We start from the raw sequence: 22,697 nt of genomic DNA, 5'->3' as shown, positions 1-22,697 counted from the left end.
CGCTCGTTTAATCGTGGCCAAACAATTCTAACCTTTCATCGTCGATAATTCTCTCTGAAATAATCCCAACGAAGGTTGACAAGCACATTCATCGATCGAGGATCGGACGTCATTAAATTTCAACCGTTGTCATTTGGCGAGTAGACGGATTTCGCTGGTCGTAATAAAATTTAATGTTTGTAATTAATATGGAAAATTCATCGATATCGAACGTATAATCGGCATCAAAGCAAAGCGTTTTCAATTCGTCAATCTCGAAAATGATATTCTTTCGTGACCGACAAAAGTACGAATCCTGAACGAAAATCACGTGGATTAAAATTTATCCAGCGCCACCGGATATTAAAATATTTAAATGTTGAGAATTTGCGGTTATCGATTTAAATATTTAATTCGTTGAATGTTGTGCAAGCAAGTTTATTAGAATTTTAATCGATGGAAATAACTTTGGCTCTGGAGTGTGGAAAAACAAATGAAAGAAAAGTGGAGAATTTGCACGCGTTGAATAACTTTTCAAGTATGCGTTTCATGAAAAGATTTTTACGAGAGATTCGCTTTGGAGAATATTTTATAGTGTTAAATAGAGAAAAAAATGTGTAGAATATATATATATATTATAATTTTTTGTATTTAATATACTATGAAGAGAATTATTTGATATAGATGGAATAGATTTGTGATATTTTATATTGAATTTTAAAGTTGATACATTGTATGAAATAAATTTGGAAAAAACGAAGCGAAAGATTGATAAAAGACAATATCTTTTTCTATTTAAAATTTTTCGTTAAAAAATATATAATATTCTATTATATATAATAAATACATAATATTCTAGAAAACTTAATCTAGAATCATTTAATCTAAGTTATTCTTGAATTAAATCAAACTATTCTAACCTGAATTAAAATCAGAGACAAATTAAGTTAAGTTAGGTTATGCAACGTATCTATTTATATATCTGCTGATTGTTTTGAAATTTCTTGAAAATATTCCATTCTTATTTATTTCAATAAAATTTTCTTTCTCATAATTGTATTTTGAGTTTCTTTTTTCCGTTCTTTCATCATCATTTTTGTTAAAAAATATAAAACAATCAATTTTGAAAATTTCGAAAAAATTTTCGAATTACAATTCTTTTCGATAGTATCGAATCTTTATCAAATATTTCAAATAACTAATTACTAATGAATATATATATATATTACTTTATACACAGTTTATTTCGTTATATCTCTTCTAAATGAGAAATTGAAAGAAATTTATATATGACGAATAATAAATAATATAATTCAAAATTCATAAAGATATTCAATATCAAAATCGATGTAAGATACAGAAAAATATTATTTCATGTATCGAAAATTTCCATGTCCATTCATTAGCATACAAAAGAGAATAAAAATTTCTTCGAAACCTATAGAACCACGATTCTCATAAATAACCAACCAACGAGCAACCAGCCTCGATCATAAATTCACTTCAATAGAATATTCATTGTAATTATATACATTGGTTGTAGTTCGAAATTATTATCGCCCTAAGCAAGGATCGTCATTGAAAAACACGAAACTGCCTCTAAGAATATTTAAATATAAAAATCACAAAAAATGTATATCGATGATACAATATTTTTACTAATGAAATGGAGAAAAGTGATAAAAAGGAGAAATGATTATGTTTCTTCATAAAAAAATGATACGAATAATTTTTGGATTAACCTAATATAATCTAATATATATTAATAATAGGTATGTATGTAACTTTGCAGAATAGATTTATTTTTAGTAATATTTTTAAATAAGAATTGTTGAAAAAATATTTGTATGATTGTTTATAATTAAACAATTAAGAGAAAGTTATTTATATAATTAAGAAATTGAAGTCTTTAATGAAAAATGTTTTATATAAAACTTCAATTTGCCATTTTATAAAAAAGAAAATTAATTTATCATTGGTTCAAAAGATATTTTTCAATTATGCAAAGTGAATTATTATTATTATTACTCTGTGAATAATAATTTTAATAAAAAATGTTATAAATAAAGAATAAATACGTACTGAAAAATCAAACATCAATAACTAAGCATGAAAATCAGGAATATTTCTTTTTGGAAACTGTTTTTTCAAAAATTTCCAAATATGAACGAATCACGCATCACTTTTATTTTTTATTTACACTTTCCACTTGCCACACTTGCCACTTGCCACGAATCATCACAAATTCTATCACAAATAATTATATCGAAATTTTATTTCTTTTCACTACTATTCACCCAAAATTTCCTCAATTTCTACTTCATTTCGACCAAACTAACCAAACTAACCAAACTAACTAAACTAATCAATATCGAACATACTCATTAATCCACATACATGACACGCCATTTTCCGTGACTTAAGCAAATACCCATAGCATGCCCAACGCCCTCTATATTATAAACGATTGCGAGATTGGTTGGCAAAGAGGTTAAGAAGATGTATTGCAAAGAGAATCTCGATTATAAGTGCGTAGACACGAATTGTGGCGAGAGGAAACGACGAATAAGCGTTAAAACAGCCTTACGCAAAATGCGTTCATTAGCGTGCAAATAGATCGGATGGAAATGGCCGACCGTAAAATAATCTCGTTGCACTCGTAGTCGACCCGTTGCGTTCGTTAACCGTTCGTGAGCCACAGGAATGGATGCAATTACCAAGAACAGAATCGAAGCATTTCTCTGCCAGTTGCACGTGGAAACTTGGATAATTTTGATCCGGTATCGTTGTTTCAACTTAACCTCCTAACATTGTATGTAACATTTTTCTTTTATCTTTTTTGATAATTCTACTTTATTATGTTATTTTTTTCGAATAATTGTTTTTTTGCTCTTTATATTCTTTTTTCTCTCCCTCTCTCTCTCTCTCTCTCTCTTAATTCTAAGTCAAAAGATTTTTAGACTTTTATTCGAAAGAACTGGAAATTAGGTCGATGCAATTTCATTATTTTCTTTCTTTTTTTAATTTTTTTTTTTTTTTTAGTTTTTTTTGGAGTGAAAATAAGCACAGTCTTGGGCTGAGAAATTGTTTTTGACCCACTTCGTCCGTGTGCACCGTATTTTCCGTGTTCCAAGCTGCGAGAAAGTTGGGCAAACTCGGCGAGAGGATCATCACGCGTTTCGAGAATTCGTTACCTTGGCTACCAGACGCAAAAACGCAGTTCGTTTGGATTCTTATTAAACTGTCCATAGGCAAAACGCAAAATTCCTTTTGTCCTTTCTGTTAGATGGAAATATCACTATATTTTCATTCTGCGATAAATTACAGTTGAACTATCTAAATTTTCTTTATTTTATATAATTTTTTTTTTCTCTTTAACTTGTATTGCATCATTTCTTTGATGTTTCAGATTCATATATATATATATCAACAAACTATGTATTATATATTGATTTCCAACAATTAGAATTGTAGACATTGTTGAATATTTTTGCCAACAAAATTAAATAAATTTAGATTAAGTAAACTATAAAATGATAAAGAAAAAGCAAAAGAAATATAAGTTTTGAAAATATTGATTTTTAAAAAAAAAAATATAAAAAAAAATATACTATGTGACATATCTTGAAAAATGAAATATACAAGTTGAGAAAATTGCAATTAGTTGATTGTGCTTGAATTTTTCAAAGTTGAAGTTGTCGAGTACTGAATACTAATTTTGAATACTTTTAAATGAATGAAATAAATGAAGTGATTCATTCGTGAGAAAATATGTTGAAAAGATTATAAAGATATGTCTCATTTGGAATGCACTATTTTATTATTAAATGATATACGATATTTACATGAAATTTGTAACAATTTTAGAAAAGTAATATATTATTTCACTTCCTCACGTCACCATTCATTGGGATTAAAATATTAATTATATATAATATTATTCAATGAAATATTTGCATATCGGATTATTTCAAAAGTTAATCATTTACAACGATGAATGTTGTTATTTATTATTGTGTGTTATTATTTATTTAAGATAAAATGCCGCAAATGAATTATTTCGATGTAATTTATTTGTTAAATATATTTTAGAATTATCATGTTTCTGATTTTCATATTTATTCGTATGATATATTCTGATACTTCACATTTGTTCCAGGAATTATGTATTATCTTTATTTGTTATTCTCATTTTAAATAAAAAGCAGAGGCATCTTTTTTAAAAAACATCATAGTATTTATTGAATAAACTGATTGTTCCTTCGTTTTATATTATAATTTATTTAATATATATAAAAAATAATAAAACGTAATATAATTATGTTACAATTTCAATCGCTAAACATATTTAAAATAATTCACTGATTCCAATAATTGGAATAATGAAGATATTCTATTATCATAGTATTATTCATTTAATAATAAATCTTGTAATATATTCAAAATCGATAAAATACAATCATTCATAAAAATCAATTTTTTATCCAAATAATTACGTACGTAATAACATTAAATAATAATAACGAATTTCATAACAAATAAAATAACAACAAAGTGACAATTTTTAACTTTCTTATAATAAAATATATTAATTTTGCAATTTTTTATCGTATTTTGTAACTGAATACTATAAATAAATATTACAATTTCATTTTTTGCTATATAATTCGAATAATTATAATCAATGTTGTACATTTCCTTGTGCTATATCCAATCGACGGTGAAGCATTCATGAGGAAAAAAATCAGTGAACCGTAAATAAGTGAGTGGAATGGTACAAAGGGCTGGAACAGCCTCGAATCACCGAAACTCGTGGCCTTTACTTCGCCAAACGAAATGGTTCGAATCGAACCCACCTCGTTCTCATCGCCTTTTACGTGACACTTTAGCGGAACAAACTAACGACGTTACCAACCGAACCGAAGAGCAAAGGCTAAACACGATTCGCTACACAAACCAAATTTCGTCTTGATTTGCACCTCGAGGTCACGCTGGAACAACGATCCACTCGAGGAATCTAAACAGTTTGGAACCTTGTTACGAGCCAACGTGTCTAACCTCTTCCTTAACCTCTCAACGAAGATGACGGTGCTCTATTATATTTCTTTTACGCCATCTATAATCATTTTCCGACAAATTTTTATTTTTTTACATTTATTATTCGTTACATTTTTTCGCGTTGAATTATTTTGAAATATATCTATATAGGGATAAAGAAAATGCTAGTTTATATGACACATGGAGGTTAACGGTATATGAATAGAGTATATACATTGTGTGGAAAGTTGCGAGGTTTTCACATACTCGATAAAAGTGAGATTTGTTTTGAAAATTTCTAAACGCGCTTTTAGTATAAAATACGAGAAAATATTGGAAATCATAAATTATCGAGCTATATGTTTTTCATTATCTGAGATTATATTGCGTATAATGTAATAATTGTTAAGATCTATTATTTATTACTCGTGTAAATAAAATATGGAAATATGAGTATAATAAAAAAATGATAATAATTTTTGATGGAAAAGTAAATTTAAGAATATGAAATTCCATCTATCTTGAAAAGATCGATTTTGGAAATTCATGCATGCGCATACATTTAAATTTCATTTTAACGAGCCATTTTATGAACTCTTGTCATTTCTATGTATGAAGTTTCAAATATAATAAATGATGGGAAGTACAAATATGTACACTTATGAAATTTTATTATTTCATATAAATTATAAATTTTAATTTAATAACTTTCTCAATTATTAATATGCCAGTATCTTATAATTTCTTTATCATTTATTAATCTGATATTTTATATAAAAATATTTGATTGTAATATACCATTATCCAATTTTCCACTTGCAAAAATTTTCAATCATAAAATCTTCGAAAAGCAGGATTTTTATTTCAGAAAAATTCAAATACGATACACTTGCCAAAAGAAATAAATCATAAATGAATTAATTCCATTAATTCAATATTGTGCCTCGTTGTGTTAGAACAATAAATTCCACCAATTTCGAAATCGAATCAACAAAACTCCAAATATGAGAAAGAAAAAAAGATCCAGAAGCAAAAATGTTCGACAAAGAAACTGCTCGAAACGGAAACAGTTGTTCACGTGGCAATTTTAAATCGTGCGAATGTACTCCGTGTCGCAACTTCCTCTTCCTCTCCTCTTTCCCTCGCGCCAATTCCCTCGTTTTTTGATTCGTAAAAAAAAAAAAAACGGTCGACACGACCGAAAGCAAGATTGTCGAAAATCAAACGGTGTTCCCAAAGCATTGTGCCATGCACGGATGTTTGAATTTCTCACGGTGTTCTAGGCACACAACAAATTCTAGATGATTTGACGTGGCTAGCGTACACAGTGTGCCACAGTGATTCCCAATCTGCGGATAATGGCCGACTAAGAGAACTTTAAATGATTTTAACGTAATAATAATTTCGTTACCTTGAATCGTTTACGTCTTACACAAATTTAACAAAAATTTAATTTCTAAATCTCTTCCAAATAATTTTTCTTCGTGGTGATAAATCTTTCAAAATTTTTCGATCGAACGAAATATTGCATATAATAAAGTGAAAACTTTGTAAGTATTCCAAAATTTTTTCAGATTTTTCCACAATCTATAACAATAAAAGAATAATATTAACATTATTCAATAAAGAAATTCACAAATAACTTTCACTAATTGACAATACCATCATCGAAGAGCTAGGTTAGGTTAAGTTATAAACTCTGCAAACTCTGTATCACTAAGATACTAATTTTTTAATTTTACTTATCTACGAGTATGGAATCACAAGTTATTTAAATATTACAAAAATAGGTCGCGTACAAAAGAGATTGGAAAACGTTGAGATAGTACGTAGAATAGAGAACGATTTATAAAGCCACTCTCTCTTCCTCTTTTAAGCCAATCGCGTCAACCAAGCTTGTCTAACGCAAATTGTCCCTAGCGCCACCTGGGGATACTTCCAATTTTATGCTAGATTCGTGCATCGAATAAAACGATATTTAAAAAAAAAAAAAAAAAAAAAAATAGAAATAATCAAAGTTTTCGTAACGATACGTTCGACACGGGAATGGAAAATATTTTTAAGCTAGATACGATCTAAATTTATGATACGCATCAATCTAAATCTAGTGTTCTTAAACCCATATTTTTTTTTTTTTTTTAATCTATATAACAAAATTGAATTTATGCTTACAGAAATTGGAAATTGAAAACGTTACGAGTTTTCTCGTAAACTTTTATATTATATCTGATATTAATCTTTCCCGACATGTGTGCAGAGATAAGCGAAAAATATAAATATAGTTTACGTATGATTCCACGTATTATTCAATATCGCGTAAATATTTTGAATGTAGAAGACTTACGTCACGTATCCGTTGCAATCGTGACCAATGAGAAATTTGCGTAACGTACCTGGAAAAAAAAAAGGAAATAAATCTTCGTATGTAATATCACTTGTAAACATTTTTTTTTTATCGAAATTGAGATATATTATTAAAACGTTGAACGTTTCAAAAAAAAAGAAAATTTCATTTTAAATAATTTACAAAAACAAAAAATACATGCATATGTAAAATCGAAACTGCACGATTATTTTTTACAACAAATAAAAACTTAGAAAATGTTTAAAATCGCCGGTAAAAATTTATACGAGAGAAAAAATTCAAAAAATCATCCAGTATTCGCATTGTATTTTATCCCAAAATCTAAACGTATGGCTTTCATTCCAGAATTTCCTTTCCATTAAACAGAATAATGTGCACACGTTCTGAGAATTCACACAGGAGTCGCGTCCAGATTCGAGCCCGTAGAAAAGGATAATGAGGGGAGCTGCAAAGGGTTTTGGTTTAACCCTTCTAATCGAGCCGGTAAATTGTCGAATTTCCAGCCAGCTTTAAGGTCGTGTTCAACGTGTTTGTTTCATCCTCTAATCGACGACTGTTTCGCCGATTAAAACGATAAAGGGAAAGAAGGAGGAGGAGAGAAACAAAAGGATCGGAATATTACGCGCACGAGGGATGAATTACAGCAATGGAGGAGACCTTATACGACTCATTACCATTTTATTAAAGCCAAACTCGAACGTAGTGGAGGGATTATTTTCATTTTTCACAGTGGGATAAAGCAAGAGAAGTATAATTTGGAATAGGAAGAAACGAGGATTGACGAAGTGGATTAATTTGTTATTCGATATCTCTTTTTTTCTCACGTATAAAAATAGAAATTTTGAATTTTCAAGTTCAATTTTTTTTCTAAATTATACAAAATCGTTCTTTTCTTTCGAAACATCGTGCATAATTGTTATGAAATGTACAGAGTGTACAACGTACATTTTTTGATAATTTCTGAAAATGACTCACTTATTTATTACAACATAATAATTTTCGTCTAGCTCGTTACTTATCTCACGAGATATCCAAGCACGGCCAATTTTTGTCCGTTAAGTCTCGTTTCAACTAACAAGCCTAATTCGAACCCTAGCCGTTATTCAGACTCCCTTTTCCTCCCCAAGTCTCTTACCGCTCTTTCGTTTCGACCAAACCTTTCGTCACCCTTCACGCCCTCAAATTTCTAAGGTTCCAGTAACCAACGAGCGACAAGTGAATTAGCAGAACGGTGAAAACGTGTCTGTTAGACTAACAGCTGATAATTCAACCGGCTTCGCACGGCTTAAATAGGGGCCAATTTGCCTCGACGCAGAGAATTCACGGGAATAGACGTTAATTTTCCTTTTACATTGAATGGAGCATACGTGAGTAATAAATGATACAAAATCGTATGAGAATTGGAAACGTAGATTATCTTCAGTTTTAACGAGTATTTTCTCTTTTATTTTGCTAATTTTTAAAATTCAATCTTACATTTCCTCGATACGCTACGTTTTAATATCGTGTGAGGCAACAACACTTGCAATATGATATTCTAACCAATACGTTTCTTTATTTTTTCGAATTGTTATATTTTTTTTTTGTTATATTTTTTTTCTAAAAAAAGAAGAGAAATATTTTTTATGAATGTGTTAAATGTCTTCGATAAAAACTATTAATTAATTAGCCGTAAAATTAAGAGTGGAAATTATATATGTGATATAGATTTTATATTCATCATCGCGTTTAAAAAAAAAATATTTCAAGAACGAAAGAGCGCCATCAAAAAAGAAAAAAAAGAGTGAAAAGGCACGGTCAACTTTTTCGTAATTATTCAAAAAATGTCTAAAATGGCCGATGAAATACCGATTTCGTAAAATACTCTCCCCTACCGTGACAAAGGAATATTTACACGTTAAATGGAAGGTACATAAAAGCTTTTGTGGGAAATGGACATTTTCTGAATTTTCCAACTCGCAAAGTAACGAGCCAGAAGAGAAAATCGCGAAAATAAGTGATAAAAATTTTCTACTTCTCTCCTCTATGTTCGATAATTAGCGTTTACTTTCGTCTCTTCTTTGTCACTAGCGTGTTTCGAGGAAAAGGAAGTATTTCGATTTATCTTCCCTTTACGTGTTTCCTTCTTTATCGACACTTCTTGCTATTAGTAAAATTCCATTTAATCTTCTTTAGTTCTACGTTTCCACCACTGCATCCTATTCTAATATACAGGTACAGAGGTATATATTATTCCAACCGCCATATGGCTCCACGAATATTGTATAAAAAATTCTTGAAATATTTATCGTCTTGTCTTTGTTCTCGAAAAATTGTTTCTCGAATATTGAATAATTTTGAATAAATTTAGAAAGTGAAAAAATTTGAGATATTCAAAACTTAATAAATAATATAAATATATGATGTGTATAAAATATAAAATAACATACTCATTAATTTTATTTTTTCTTTTATGTTCTGTAAAAAAAAAGATTCTAGATATTTACTATATCTAATAACTAGTACAAATGAATGAAAAATGAAAAATACAATGAAAAATAGTAATTTCTTTTTTGTCAAATATTTCCACTATCGTTAAACGAAATAGAAATTTACGATTTATTAAAAAATTGGAAACTGCTTTTGGAAGAAAGAAACTCGTATATTGACGCAGGGGAGGGGGAGGCAAGCGTTTTAAGGAAAAATCTGAAGTTAACGCATAGGCGATAGATCAGCTTTTAAGGCTGGATGCGTTTTAAATTCCAGTGGCCAAACTTTCTGAATTATCTCACTCTTGAACTTCGAAACTATTCAAACCTCTCCAGAATACAGGATCTGGAAACCCCTCTTATAAACCCGCAATTCTCTCAACTTTTCCCGGTCGGATTTCTCTTGGAAATTTCAAACAGAATCGATCGAAAAATCGACGCAACGACAATTCGATTAATCGTAAATGCAAAATTTCCCTTTTGAATATTTAACTCGAGTATATCGGCTCGAGTTAAATTCCGAATAAATTTCATCATACGCGATCGATATATTGCATTCGACTGTTACTTCGAAGAGAAACGGTCAGAATTCACTCGACAAAATGTTTTTTTTTTTTTTTTTTTTTTTTTTTTTTTTTTTCTTTAAAAGAAACACAAGGGAAAATGGATTTTAAATTTTTAAAAGAATGATCGTGTCGTGCATTCGTTCACCGTTTGCAACTCGGCCACAACGGACAATGCATTAGTACGCCTCATTACTGATTGCAACGTGCCAATTAGAGGAAGGGTGCGACCCGTAATTTTCTTTGCTCGGTGTTTCGATAAAGGGACACGAGCGGTTATCATTTTGAGAAGAGGAGCGGTGCTTGTGCTGTAATGAACTGTAACATGTAAATGCGAGAAACGTGCGCTCAGAGAAAATTTCGAATTTCAAGTTTTTTTCTCTGCAATATCCTTTTTTCCTCCCCCTTTCTACATATTTTGTTTCTTTTTTTTTTTTACTGGTGATTTTAAGTTATATAACGTTGTGTGCATGATATTTTTAGAAAAGGGTGATCTATTTATTTGTTTAAATTGCTTGTGATTTAATAAATCGATTCTTGTTTTTCATATTAATTATTTTTATTCGATATATTCTGTATATATATATATTTTAATAATTCCAATAATTTTGAAATTTCTTTTTTAAAAATAAAAGTCAGAGAAAAAAATAATATTATCGTTCTGAAGAAGAAGAGGAATATAAATTGATAATATTCGCAGTTTAAAAATTATCAGAATTATCAAAACAAGAATCCTATTTAATAACATATTTCAAAGAAAATAGAATTATCGTCACTATCTCTCCCTTTATTTTATCTTTTTTCATATATTCTTTTTTTTCATATATTCCAAATCTTAAGAAAAAAAAAAAAAAAAAGACCGATCGTGCACAAATTCACGAAGTATTTGAAATTTTCTAATTTACTTACTCTCGAAAAAAAGAGAATTCCTTTGAGAATTATACAGTTATTTTAGTTTTCGAGGAAGGAACATTTCTTGCGAAATATAAAAAGAAAGAGAGAAAGAGAGAGAGAGAGACATCTCTCTGTTATCGTCTTCCATCGAAATGCTAGAATTAAAATTCCTAAAACGAAGATGACCTAGATCCGTTTTCGAAGCGGGCGCGCTCATCTGCATTTCAAGCGCGGGCTAATTCAAATTTTTTTTTTTATCCGCCATTAGATGAACGAATTTCTTAAACGTTAGAATGTTATGTCCTGTAACTGTAATTCCGCTTGCGTTGCTTCGATACGAGGGAGGGAGGAGAGGAAGAAAGAGTGGGGGAGAGAGGAAGGGGAGGGAGAAAAATATTAATCTCGTTCTGGTTGTGTTGTGCCTTATTTGATATCAAGGGAGATCAAAAATCGGTGGACGTGGAGACGCGATTTGTATTTCGTACTGGTGTAGTTGCGGGAAACGATTAATATGCAAAATGTGATTCGAGAAAATAGAAATCGCGGTGAGGAGAATTTGAAAAAATGATTGATTAGAATAAAAAAAGATAATTCTTTTGCATCGAAATGTTTTCTTAATTGTATGTGTATAATTTAAAGAAATTTATGAAATTTAAAAGATAGAGTTAATCTTTTAACATAATTATGTAACTTATTATGTAAAAGAAAGTATGCTTGATACAAAAATTGAATATGATGAAGATCGACATTCTATTAGAACACAATTTTCATTTATTTATTTCACTTATATTCGTTCAATAAATTTTACAAAATTTAAATTCAAATTTACTTTCTTCAAAGTTAATAATTTTTTTTTATTGGAAATAGATCAATATTTTGTCTGAAATGTAGAAAAATCAAACGTGTAAATTTTCTTTCATGATACAGCGATAATTTAATTATTCCAAATCTTTGAAATTTCTTTAGAATATTTTTTAAGTAAATTATATGTAAGTGTACATCTATCTAGGCTATATACTCTTGTTTCATCTTGTATACATTGAAAATAACAAATAAATGATATAATTGTAATTATAAATATTACAGAATCATTTACAATATTAATTTATGAATAACAATAATAATAATAATAAAACGATTTAGCGATTTCATTACTATATAAAAAAGTTCTTAGTTTTTTTTTCGAACTACTACGAATTACAACTCTGACGCTGTAAATAAAAAAAGCAAAGAGAAAGATAAATGGAGAATGAGAAAGAAATTAAACTACATCGATGATAACTGTAACGAACAATTTTTTCGAAGACAGTTTTGCGAGTTGATTGTGCGAAATTTTATTCATGGTTTCACAAAAACGTGCCGAGAACGAGGTTGACAATGATGGATACCGTTTTCCTTTTGTTCCCATATACTATCGTGTTTTACGATTTAAGTATGTCGACGATTTCGCCATTTACCACGATCGGTAATTGCGCAATCTAGTTAACGATTAGCGTGGATTTAGGTACTATGCAAGTTACACGTTCGTGCTACCTTGTTGATAAAGTAGAACGAGTAATTTTATTTTTTTTCTTTTCGATAAATCGTAAATTTGATCGGAAGAATCATAGTGATAGACACGAAATATTTATATTTATAAGTCGATATCTTTAAAATAATTTTCTTCAAGTTTTTATTTATTTGTTTTAAAATATTTGTTTTAAAATAAAACTTAAAATTGTTATTTTTATATCATTATTTATAATTTAAAAAAAAAATTAAATGTATAATTTATATGTATATAATTATACTTTATATGTATGTAAATATATAATTAAAAAAAAATTTGTTTAAATTATATATAATAATAATTGGAGTTATAAAAATAACCGAAGTATCGTTTAATAATTACAAAAGGTTAATATGTTCGAAAATAAAGTCTTATTATCAGTTGTCATTGATATGTAAATATCGATTTAACGTAGTCGCGTATCGAACGTCGAACGGAACGGACGTGTTTCTCTTCGCTCCTTGCTAGAATATTGTATTGTTTAATATCATTTAAATTAATTATTATAACTATTGTATAATTATAATATTATATTATAATATAAATATAATATAAATATAATATTATAATATATATTATAATATTAGTATATAATATTATAATTATATATAATATATTATAATTATATATTATATATATTATATTAATATTATTTATTATTGATACTAATTATTATAAAAAATATAGATAAAGATACATCGTGAAAAAACGAATTATATATCGAAATTATATTTTTAAATATTTAACACTCGTTCGAATCATATCGACGAATTATAAAGTTGCAAATATCCTTTGTAAAATTTCACGAGGATATTCTCCTTGGAAAAATTATAATATTTTATAGGGGAAGCTGTACCCAATAACGCGGAAAAGTATCGTCACGATTAAAACTTTTCCCATTTATTATAGCCGGGGTCAAACGTAGCTAACTACTAACAAAAAGCGGACTAACTTTTTTTCGTAGATTCGACAACGGATAAAATGACGGATTATTTTTAAATCAGTATTGTATTTTAATTCCACTTTTTCGAAAAATACAATTAACGATAGTGAAATACGAATCGATCGAATCACAAATATAATTTGAGCAAATACGAGCATGATATAAAATATGAGAATTAAATAGATATTGCATTATATATTATATACTATTTGTTATGCGAATGATGGATTTAATTCACTTCCAACATTTGTTTGAACCATTGATTTAAATCCATCACTTGATATCTGCATTGCAATATGTTTCAAAATTTGTAATCCACTTTAAGTCGAGATAGATCGTATTAATTGATGGAAGAAAAAAAAGTTTTTAAGATCCTAGATTTTGTTTGTCGTTGTCAAAAGATCGAAATTAGAATTCTAGTAAGACTTCTCGTATTTTTCCAATTTTTATTACTCGTAATTATTATTTGCAACCAAGTTTCATTCTCGAATGTATTTATATATGTCTAATAGTGTAGAATCGATTTGATGAATCGTGAATGAAAAATTATACAATACGGTGAAGGGGTTGAATATCTTTCGAGTTTTTCAAATCTGTTATATTCACGCTTTGTTATAATACGTTTTAATTCGTACAACGTGCGCCATTGTTTCCATTAAGTGTTTTCAGTAATTGTCTTTTGCATCTTCCCTTTCACGATTGAAATGAAGGTATTGTGAATTCGTTACTCTGCGTATCCACTTTTAAAATATAATTCCGATAAAATAACAACAAGAGAGAAATATTCATAACAGTGATTCTAGTTGATCGAAGTGAAATATGTATAATTTCCTCCATACAACTTGAAAACCTTTAATCTTTAATAAAGAAATACAAAAGAATCTCGAATCACTCGATAATAATTAAAAAATAACAATCTGATAAAAAGAAAATCTTCAGAATTCCAAATAACAGAGAACAATTGATTAAAAATACACTTCTCTTCCCACAAAGAAACACAAATTGCAAACAATCCCAAACAACAAAGAACAACTAATTAAAAAAATACAAAATACAATTCTCCCTTAAAAAGAAATACAAATCGTCGAATCTCGAATTACAAAGGATAATTAATTAAAAATACAACTCTTTCTCTTCCCCTCTCTTTCTCTCTCTCTCTCAAAGAAAGAATTTCTTCCTAAAAGAACTCGTCTGAAATGGTCTTCTCTCCAAGAAAAAGTCACGCAAAAGTCACGAAGAATCCGAGGAACGATTCGTTAATTTTAAAGAAGTGGGGATGAAAAGACGCCAATGGAAACGCCTGCGACGAATGCGACCCCCTCCCCGACACACGTGTTCTCGTGTTAAGCTCGCACGGTGGGGCAATTAAGCGTGATTCAAGCTCGAAGAAAGTGCAACCGCTACGAAATCGTCGAGCTCTTCAATTTGCGCTTAACGATCCACGAATAATGGTAACAGCCAACTTCCCCTCTGTAATTAATGGTCTCGCAGATGAATCGATCGAAGAGATCGAATGGAAGAGGCCGCCATTTTTTCGATCTATGCACAATCGTGTCCAATGACTGGGATTGTTTTCCATGGAAAAATCACGTTAAAAGGATTAATTGTTGGAGATAGACTGCGTTTACGTTTTATTTCACTATAATTATATTTTTATAGTTTTTATTGCGTATAATTATTACTTAATTCATCGTTTTTTAACGGATTATGTCTTTCGTGTGAATTTCGAATTTTGCAAATAATTCGAAATTATTATAATAATAATTCGAAAATATAATTATTTTCATATTTAGAATCTTATTATTGAATAATTTCGGGAGGGATTAATTAAAAAAACTTCTAAAGTAAATCTTTCGAAAGATTTTTAAATTCTTGGAAGTATACGAGATATAAAAAAAAAAAAAAAGGATATCATAATTTTATTTTTCTCTTTTCCACGGCTAGTTGGGGGTGTCTAGAAAAATGGCGTGCATTAGACCAACTGTTTCCCTCATTGCTACAACGAACAAGAGAGCGAGTCCATTTGAAACTCTCGAGATTTACACTGAACGATATTTTTTCACAAATTGCGTTTAAAAAAAACTTACTTACAATCGTTCTCAATGTCATATCCATTTATAAAAATTACCTTCGTTCATTCGTCGAAATTTCATCGAAATAATATATCGAAGCAATAAAAATTGCCACGATTAATTCCACAATTTTAAAAAACACCAAAATTCCAACATATAAAGTTGCGAATAAACTTCACCCGCGAAGTAAATTCAATCTAATACGGGCTCGCTAAAACTTTTAATGCGAGGAGAAACATTATCGTCGTTTCTCGTTGGGGGGAAGGGAGGGACAACTTGTAAATTTCTTTCCCCGCCCACCGTGTTTCGAAAATTGTTCTACGGATGTGGGAGAAGGATGGAGGTAAAATAATTTTTTTTTTTTTAGAAATTTTAATTCACGAATTTAATTTTCACGAACTTCGCGAAGTGTAAAACTTGGGATAGAGAGATTGGTTGGAGGAATTTGCGAAACACTTGAGCTGAAATCTGCTTAAAAACTTGACGAACGTTGTTATTAGGTTAATTAAATTCGATTATACCCCTTTATGGATGTAATCCGTTAAATTATAATATCAAGTTTTGATCAAAAAGTTATTCTTTATTTTACTTATTTTATTTAATTTCGAGAAGTTAGCAATGGAAACGATTTCGAGCTATTAAAAGTGATGTAACAAGATAGAAAAAAGAATAATTTAACGCGAATAAATTGAATCTTTCGCGCGATACAAAAATAAAATAACGTTTATAGAAATTTTCGATTACATTTTGTCTCGTATTTTGATTGATAAAATAATAATGAATCGATAAATTAAACCAATAAATTTCATTGCTCGTTGTCAATATAAAATAACCATTTATTCTATCACATTTTAATATTATAAATTGGTGGTAATTTAATACTTAAAAAATTTACGAAAAATTAATTTGCCTCTTTGAACTTAATGTCGAAAAAAAACATACGTATTTCCTTAAAAAAAAAAAAAAAAAAATGAAAAATTTGCTAAATTTTAATTTTTTAATATAACTCAATACGTGCAAACATCCATATCCATTGTTCCATAGAGAAACAAAGTTGATCCAATAATAAAGAATTTCAAGGATAATTTGAGTGGAAGAATCAAATTATCGAATATACGGTGAAATGAGTGAAAATGGAAGGATCTTCGAGCGTTTATTAGACATAAAAATACACGATAAAGTGGAAAGAAGATTAATCATTTCTAGATACTGTCTTTGGACCGTGAAATGATTTGAAATATTCCTTTCCATTCTGATTATGCTGCTGTTTGCTTATAGTTACACGTATATTTATCATGGAAACTTTAGATAGAGTATAATTCACGAACAATTCGAGAAAACTAATGTCTGTTGGTTGGCAAAATTATGTTAAAGGTTCTGGTTACGTGGAAATTTATGAGATGTCGGTCGTTGTTGAAAGGGAGGAAGTTGTGATTTCTATAGATGAACGCGAACACATTGTCCAATGTGGTGAAATTTATCAGCTATGTAGGAATGTTGTTAGGGATATGAGACGCGAAATAATTTCACTCGCTGATCGTTGAAAATTACTCTCGTTTGAAATTTACTCTGTTGACCAAATTGTCGATTGCATATCGTTTTATAAATGTTTAATTGTTTCGATTGTCGGTAGAATATATAGTTTAAAAATCACAATATTATTTGAGTTTTAAATTGCAAAAGTAAAAAAATTTGAAGAGTTTCGAGGTTTCAAAATGAAAATTTAAGCCTTCAAGAATAGTAATTTTAAAGATTAAGATTTGAAAACTCTAACATTCAAATTTCAAGTTTCCAAAATTATTGTATCCTAATCTATAAAATAAAATACCCACATCCAAACGTAAACTTAATTACAAGAATGATAATACAAACTTTCATAATTCAAAATTCAATATTAAATTTAAAACAAAACCTATATACATAAATATTCGAAAATACGAAAAATATCTTCATCACAAATTTCAAAACTTGACAATAAGATCCATTAAAACGATCCTCAAACCCTCACCCACTTCTAAATTTCTCAAACATACCATAAAATAAGCAACTCAAATGTGAAAAACGTAACAACCCTCGGTGTAAAATGTTGTACATGTTCACGCAGCGTGAAGGATTTACGGTTGCGGACAATTAACGTGTCTCACCCCTCGGGGGTGGTGGATAAAATAATTGGCCGATAGTGAACGTAGGCGTTGCTTGTCTAAGCGTATTTTTACTTCGGTCCACGAGACGTCTCGAGGAGATTAATGGCGTGTACGAAACACAGACGCGGATCATTAATTTCCTTCCCCTATCCAACCGTAAAAAAACGGAACAAAAGTCAACGAGGTTCACCCCTTTTCCTACTGGCAATTAAAAGAAACCACAAACCTCTAACTTAACGTATTATCTATGAATCTCCTCCTCGTATCTTTTCTGTGCGCGTTGACATGGCTACAAATAACGAAACGAATCGCACCCTCTAATGTGTTAATTCGCCATTTTAATGGGTTTAATTCGTCTTGCACTATTTTCGAATGACCACGTTTAATTATATGATATTTGAGTATTCAATTTTGTGGATTTCGTGAGGAATTTTCGTTTGAAATTTTATTTCTCTTCTTTTTTCTTTTTCTTTCGTTGGTTAGTTGGTTTGCTGCTGCATCTGAAGAAGATTGGAAAGGTGATATTTAATTCTAACGATAATGGTGTATGTGTGTGATTTAAATTTTTAAAAAATCGTTGATAAATTGCGAACTTACCGGACAAGAGATTTGAAGAGATTAAGAAATTACAAGAAATTTTATATCGTGGTTGATAGAGTTTAGGATTTGCATAGATATATCGTATATTTCAATATTTGGTATAAAATATAACACTTACGCATGCAACGAATCTTTCGTATTCTTTTACAATCGAATTTATTTTTATTTTAACTGAAAGTACAGAAAAATTGAATTAAAAATATAAGATTCGAACAATAAGCAAATAAAATGAAATACATTAATGTACGAGTATAAAGAAGACTTGATTAAATTAAAAAGATTATCATTGCTTTACAAACTTCGATATTTCGATAACTGATGATCCTAAAACGACCTAAATTTTCACATCGTATATGTACGATGCACAATATAAACCAATATTATAGATCACCAGAAAATATCCACGAAAACGAATACCCATTTCCCAACTCCATTGAATCTTGAAAATATACAATATAAGAGGTATCTCGATCTTCAATATTCCAACATTGCGCTCCACGCATTCCCCAACAACATCCAATGCTCCCATTCAACCGGCTAAAAACACCATTTGTATCTCAAAAACGCGATACACTTTTCCAACAAACTTCAAACTTTTACAAAAATGAACAGTCATTTTTAAACTTTATCCAGTCACAAAGATTACCAGGAGACCTCCATCTTCGATCGATATTCCATCAACGATACATCGAACGTAACCTATATCCAACGAGATTTTAAATTCTCATCGCGAGCCGGAGACGTCTGATCGTCGTAAAAATGGATCGTGCCATCCATTAAAAACGATATTCGACTTAAGACTCCCTTATTGTCAGCCCTTAGTGATGGAAGTCGAAAGCATTTCGTAAAATGTCTAGGTTTGGCCATCGATCCTCGATATGGGCCATATCTGTCCCATTACCTTGCGAACTGCGACGATTCAACGAAATCTGTGGAGGTGATATCCACGCGATTCGGCGTAAAGTAAAACTGTGATAAAACCATATATAGTAAGCCATCTATGATGTCGAATAGAACTTGGAAATTTAGTTCTTTGTAACTCGTTATGGGTCGTAGATGTCGTTCCAATAGCAGTTAAGCTAGGTAATTTTATTTACTCAGTTATAGCCAGTGATACGATTGACAGGTCAATGGATGCATTGAGAAAGATTTTGTGATTCAACGAGTAGGTTTTGATGAAAAATGAAATATATAATTATACGTATATTAATGTTGTTTAAAATTTTTTAATTTTGTTTAAAATATTTCTGGTAGATGATGTTACGATGGTTATATAGATGATGTTATGGTTATATAGATATACTTATATAGTACATGTAGTGTAGTACATATACGTGTAGTTTTCTGTACAATGTATATATATTTCATATTAGTTCAATGATTACAATTTTTTATTTAGTTCTTACATTAAGTATTTTAAAAATTACAATTGATTAAAAATATGAATTTCATATTACTTATTTTATGTAAAACTCCCTTTTGCAAATCGAAAGATGAAGAAGATAATAGAAATCTCGAAAAAAAAAATATGTTACGTTAAAATATTGTCAATATTTTACATGCTTTAATTTGATCTTTAATATGATTTATTTGATATATTGTACGAAATTAAACGAGAGTTGTGTAATTCAAAAGGATGTAGTCCGTGCTATAGTGGATTGTTTGATAAAAAATATATTTGATGAAGTTCCATTCACTAAAGACTTTATTAAAGAAGAAGTTTCTAAATTGCTTTTATGAAATTCGTTAACTTCCTTTGTAACATCTTAGGAAAAGAGGAACTTTTATTATATTGCACTACTCAATTTTTCTTTTTCAGAAAAAAAGAGCAAAAATCTTTTTATCCTTGATTACAAATTCCGGCTGTTTATTAATCTATAAATATGAAAGTACTTAAGTCGTCAAATCGTTATATAAGAAACTTCAAATTTGAAATTATATAAATAAGTTATATGGACATTTGGCTAATACCTGATAAAATTCAGCTGTTATAACAATTCTGTTATAACAAATTCAGCTGAGTATAACAAATTCTAAAATAATAAATTTTCAAATATTCAAAAATCAAAAATCTGAAATTATTCTAACATATTCTAATTTCAACATAATTATTCTATTTTCAAAAATTTTCAAGATTCATGATGCACATATAATTAGCACAAAAAACTTCCACTCTCGAGTTGATTATAAACCTCCTAATCTTTCTGATCGCGTGCTAATTTCCATTTAGCCAGAAATAAAGCTCGACAAAGAAAATTGAAACATTACGGTAATTGGTGCACGATAAAAGTCGGTTACGTAGATTGCTGAACCATTTTTGTAATTCGACGTCACGTTGAAAACATCGGAACTCATACAAAAATAATTTAAGCGATTAGGTCACGACAAGCTAATAAGTCAACTTGAGAAATTGGAAAGATAAATGGGAATCACTATTGATTAAGTTATTATTAAGTTAGGTTTGAACATCGTTATGATTATTATCGTTATATCGTGAATTTCTTTATGCAGAATCTTTTTTCTGGTTTTATATTTTAATACAAAGTCTATATTAAGTTCATGCTAATATAATTATAATGAAATTTTTTTTATTATTATTTAATATTCTTTTTTATATAATCAGTTACAGTAATTGTAGTATTACGGTATTGCAGTTACAATAATTATATATATATATATATATATAATTTTATGATTATTATATATATATGTATATTATATATATGATGTGTGTAATTAAGTTTTGTATAAAAGTTTGTGATCTAATAATTGAGGATTTTTTGATGCAAGGAACGTACAATACTTCATCGTCTTTTTCACAAATATGCTGGAAAGACTCTTACGAGTGTTAATGGTTGATTTGCAGACATTACACCACTTTCTCTCTACTGCATGCGGTCTGCATACGTGGTTAGGAACTGTCCACATAGAAAGTGAAAACAAGCATGCACGCAACTCGCCTACAAAACATTAGAGTTTGTATTGTATTCATAAAAGCTTCCGTGAGAATTATATAACAATTCAGGTTGCGTATATTGTCAGTATTAATAAATATAGCGAATTAGAAGTATTTAAGGAAATTTCATTTTGATATAAAAATTATATTAATTATATTATTTATTAAAAAACAATTATCTTAAACTTTTTTTTTGTTTAATATATTTTTTGTTCCACATTATATGATTTTATTTATTTGTTATATATGATTTATATGTTATATATTTATTATATTTCAAAATAAAGTCGAACAATAATTAGGTTCTTTGTGATTCAACTCAAAGCCACAATTAAGGTTAAAACTTATCTAAAATTGGTTTCTCCTAACGAACTAGAAATCCTTGGTTACGGTTACCAGGGACTTACGGATCTATTGGCTATGATTTTTATCGACTGACAACCGTAGAAACGACAGACGGAAGACGGAAGATCCAGTTGAAGGAAGGAGACTTGTCCAGCGGAAACGATTTCTAACCAGATTTAATAGGCATCCTTTCCTTTTTTGGCCAATTTACGTTATTTCCTTGAAAATTAATACAATTCAGCATAAAAAAAGAAAATAAATTATTTCAATTTGATTATGATTTAATTATAATAAAAATATTGTAATAAATTAAGAGGGAGGTAAGAAAGAAATAATAATTTCAATATATGTTTAACAAATTTTCACCAAATTTTACATTTGATAGATGCAGTCGATTAGATAAGAGCAAGTAAAATTTCTTAAGTGAAAACTTTCTATTAGACTCGAGAACTTTTAGAATTACTTTACGCTTCGAAGTTTTTGATTTCATTTTTAACTTCGTGTTTTAAAATTCTCATCTTTCGATAAATTGCTTAAGAGAGGAAGGATTTTTCGATTAAACCTGTTGATTTTTTACTTGCACGCAGATAATAATAAAATTTCTTTTTCATTGCATAATTGTCTACATATCATAAAATACAAATTAATCAGAATTAAAGCTCCATTTCATTATAGTAATTATTCAATAATTCAGTAATTATTCAATAATTCTAAAATCAGAACTTATGTTGCTTTTATGATGTTGAAATGTAATTTTTATAATCGATGAATTCTTTTTTTTT

The 22,697-nt window shown here is 29.0% G+C and overlaps 1 protein-coding gene across 2 annotated transcripts in view; it reads right to left on the bottom strand.

Annotated features, from left to right (window-relative positions):
• LOC122713004 (furin-like protease 2) overlaps window positions 1–22,697 on the bottom strand; it is a 378,215-nt gene that overhangs the window by 226,230 nt on the left and 129,288 nt on the right. The gene's annotated exons all lie outside the window — the stretch shown is intronic.

Source organism: Apis laboriosa, unplaced genomic scaffold (assembly GCF_014066325.1).
Source record: "Apis laboriosa isolate Shangri-la unplaced genomic scaffold, ASM1406632v1 scaffold112_cov148, whole genome shotgun sequence".
In the NCBI taxonomy this organism is placed as follows: domain Eukaryota; kingdom Metazoa; phylum Arthropoda; class Insecta; order Hymenoptera; family Apidae; genus Apis; species Apis laboriosa.
This window is presented reverse-complemented; position numbering and strand designations above follow the sequence as displayed.